At 35.4% G+C, this 4,086-nt stretch overlaps 1 non-coding gene across 1 annotated transcript; it reads right to left on the bottom strand.

Moving 5' to 3' along the window:
* Positions 1 to 3,317: 3,317 nt before the first annotated feature.
* On the bottom strand, positions 3,318 to 3,420 carry LOC112208723 (U6 spliceosomal RNA). Its single transcript, XR_002943300.1, has one exon. It is a non-coding gene; the product is annotated as a U6 spliceosomal RNA (small nuclear RNA).
* Between the last annotated feature and the right edge of the window lie 666 nt (positions 3,421 to 4,086).

The raw sequence follows: 4,086 nt of genomic DNA, 5'->3' as shown, positions 1-4,086 counted from the left end.
CCTGTAAAATAAAACAAATCTAAATCATTGGGTTTATTAATCGCAAGACACGTTAATTTTAAGACATCACAAGAGTATTTGTGGGGAGCTTATTTCAAACATTGAGCACTCCCAAGTAAATTAAGCTCAAGTTTGCATAACTTTATCTTAAAGAGAGATGTGGGCAGGAGAAAAGGAGATCAAGGTAAAGGCCAGTTTCGAGAAAGGATAGAATGTTTAAGATCTAGCAGAAGCTGAAAAAAGCCAGCTCTGATATAAAAATCTAAGACAGTAGGAAAACATGATTCTATTTATGAATGTTTGATTTAATCACAGTTCTTCAGGAATGCAATGACACATTACCTGAGGAATGCCTATGTTGAACTGCCATTGTCTTTGAGTGGCTAGATGAAGTTAACATTTGAACTTGCAAAGTTTGAGTAAAAATAGAAACATAAAGATTTTAATATATGTTACCTACATGAATTTCATGGGAAGTTTGTTGTTTCCACAAAAATAATTTGTGAATTACAATTAAGATGGTGAATGAAACATTTGTTGAAATCATAATTCAAAGAGTTTATACCAAAAAGGAGGGAGTGTCCTTTACAAGTAAACACCTATATTAACATAAAAGGCTAAAGACATGTAATGGTAGTTATATTTTATATTCAGAAAACACCAGACCAATTAAGGAACAGAGGTAAGCTGTTGGGTTATATTTTCAGATGCATCTTAAACCACAGATTGTATTTAACAAATTCTTGATGTACTTTTTTTTTTTTTAAAGCACCTTAACATTGCTGCTGACCAGGCAGTGGTTGTGACAGAGTTATCACCTGTGCTTGCTCAGGAAAGCTCACTGCAGCAGTGAGTGTCAGCAGTTTGGAAGAAAGTCTTGGAGATAATAATTTAAGGATGCTAATATTCAAATAGTGCAGAACTTAAGAATATATTGAAAAACACAAATATCAACAACTGTGTAAAAAATGAATTTGGATGGGTTAAACTATAAATATGCAGAAATTTTAGGTATTTTAACCAATTTATTTTACTTATTTTTTTGTGTTTTCACAAGCGTGAAATATGATACAAACATGTAACAAAGTTTAAAACTGTTATTTTGATAAGTATAGAATAAAAATTCTAGGTGATAAGAAAGCATTACGTTGTAGTTTAAGCAGCCATGTTTTTCTTTCTTAGTGGTAAGTAAAAAAAAATAGTGTGCCTTACAATTTACAGTATCTTAGAGTCAATGAAATATGGGAGTTAGTTGAGATGTCACCTTCTGTCATCTAAGAAGTGAGGTAAAAAGAGAATGAGAGAGACAGATGGTAATAGTGACCAAGAACGATGCTACCTACTGCCCTCTCCTGCCCTGAAAATAGAAGAAAGCAATGATAATAAAAGGTATTCAATGAATTGCTGACTAGTAAAGATAAAAGCATAAAGTTGGTAAGCACTTCTCTATGGCGAGGTATGCCATGATTAAACAAATGATTCAATCAATTTCATAGACGACCTTGGTGTTTAATCTTAGTCCGCCTCTGTCACTGAATCTGAAATCCAATTTAATGTCTGCTTTGTACATCAAAGAACAAAAATAGGTCCATGCTACATATTTTCTTGAAGGAACAACTTAAATTAAAAGAGAAAAACCTTCCCAAATATTAAGGTTGATGTTGATGCATTAAGTAGGATAACTCTAAATTTGGCACTTCTATAGAGCAAGTTGATCTTTTCTCAGATAAATTATTCTTCAAGAATATCTTCAATGTCAAACCTCAAATGGTGTCTTACAATACTGCCAGTCAGTCATTGTATATGTTCTCTTTCAACTGATTTATCTACCAGGGCCTTTTTGTGCTTGTTGATTGAAAAGTCAATCTTGCATATATTCCGTTTTCCTGATCTGTTTGACAGAATCTTAGCGAAACATTCAAGGAGAAGATCCTGCTTCCATAGTTACATCACTCCTTTTGAGATTCCATTGCAATTCAGCAGCAGATAATACCAATTCCAACTTTATAGTGTAACTTCCATTTTGTGGAAAGCTATTTTCATTTTGGCACATTAACTAGTACAATATGAAAATGAAAAATCCTAAAGTGAATATGAAAATCTGTATACCCTCCAGCTGATTCTTCAAAGTTCATTTTTAAAATGTACTTGTTTTGAGATTCTCTGCTGTAGGAAAACTGTATTTACCAAACCATGTAGCACATTCCTAGACAGACACAATACCACTAAATCAGTCCATTTAATGTTGGCACTTTCCTTACTTGAGAGTTTGGTTTTGAGTACTGTTCTCCCTTCCTTGCTGATAATATAGTTTTTGGAGTATCTAGTAACTGCTGGCAAATTTTAGTCATCTTACCTAACTGGAGCTAAACCAAAATGATGGGTAGCACTAGGAAGGCCACATTTCCCAACCTACCTTGCAACCAGATGGGATCGTACAATGATGTTTTGGCCAATAGAATGTGGACAGAGTGATATAGCCACTTCCAGGTCTCACTCCTCTCTTTCTTCGCTTGTTGGATGATAGATCTCAAGAATCTAGGGAGGATTCTGAGACTTAAGGGAGGTCTGAACAGTAGAAGTAAGGAGCCTGGGTCCATGTATGACTCTGTGGAGCAGAGTGACCCCACACTCTCAACCCAAATTTGACTGTGCCAAGGGTGAAACATCACCCTCTGTTATGTTAATCTGCTGAAATGCTGGGACTGTGTGTTTCAACAACTAGGGTTACTTAACCTGATTAGTAATGATAGTGTAATAGTTAGAGAAATCCCCAACTATATTCTTTAGGAGTTCCACCCGATATTATATAGTATATAATATAGAAATATGGCCTTTGTAACATATGACAACTTAATTGAAATGTGTCTGGACATTTATTCCCTCATCTCAGAAATTTTTTTTAAATTTTAATATTTTAAATTTTAATTTTCATGAATACATAGTAGTACATATTTGTGGGGTATATGCAATAATTTGATACAGGCAGAGAGTGGGTAATGATCAAATTAGGGTAATTAGAATATCCATCACCTCAAACACTTATTATTTCTTTGTGTTAGGAACATTCCAATTCTACTTCTATAGTTATTTTAAAATATACAATAAATTATTTTTAATTGTACTTGCTCTATTATGTTACTGAACATTGATGTTATTCCTTCTATCTAACTCAAGTGTAGATCCACTGACTAACCAATCTTCATCCCCACCACCTCCTCAGTACCCTCCCTGGCCTCTCTGGTAATGATCACTCTACTCTCTATTTCCATAAGGTCAACTTTTTTTTAGCTCCTACATTTGAGAACATGTGACAGAAAAATATAGAATGTTCCACAAATTTGCGTGTCATCCTTGTGCAGAGGCCATGCTAATCTCCGTATTGTTCCAATTTTAGTATATGTGCTTTGAACTGAGTACTCTGAAATATTTTTGAGTGTTATTTTCCAAGCATTGGATAAGTTCGGGGGATACCATAAAAAGCCAAATAGGCGTGGTTATAGTCCACAGAGCTTATAGTCCAGGAAGTAGATGTTGACCAATGGATACACATATAAATGTAAAATTATAACCATGCTCCTTTCTATGACATACAGAATCATGATCCTATCAGACGTAAAAATAGAAATATTTGACTTCATTAGGGAGGCATCCATGAGGAAGGATTCCATGCTGAGAGGGGCAGATGTGTGGTTACCACATGAAAGTCAGATGGCAGGAGACAAAATGAAAGAGGGTCAGAGTGGGTGGAGCAGGCAGAGTGAAGGGAAATGGGTCAGGTGAGCCTAGATAAGAGTACAGGTTAGAGGAAGTATTTTACTCTTCACTTAGACACTAAAGAATGACATTTGCCCTTTGCCCTTTGAAAAACACTGCTCTGGCTACATTTTGGGGAATGGATTGGACATGAACATGTACCTATATTTATATGAAGGGAGTATGCGGTAATATGAGACTCACCTGTCAAGATACATGTACCTGGCTGGGTGTGGTGGCTCATACCTGTAATACCAGTATTTTGGGAGGACAAGATGGGTGGATCACTTGAGTCCAGGAGTTCGAGACCAGCCTAAGTAACATGGTGAA

Source organism: Pan troglodytes, chromosome 2 (genome assembly GCF_028858775.2).
Source record: "Pan troglodytes isolate AG18354 chromosome 2, NHGRI_mPanTro3-v2.0_pri, whole genome shotgun sequence".
Classification (NCBI taxonomy): Eukaryota; Metazoa; Chordata; class Mammalia; order Primates; family Hominidae; genus Pan; species Pan troglodytes.
This window is presented reverse-complemented; position numbering and strand designations above follow the sequence as displayed.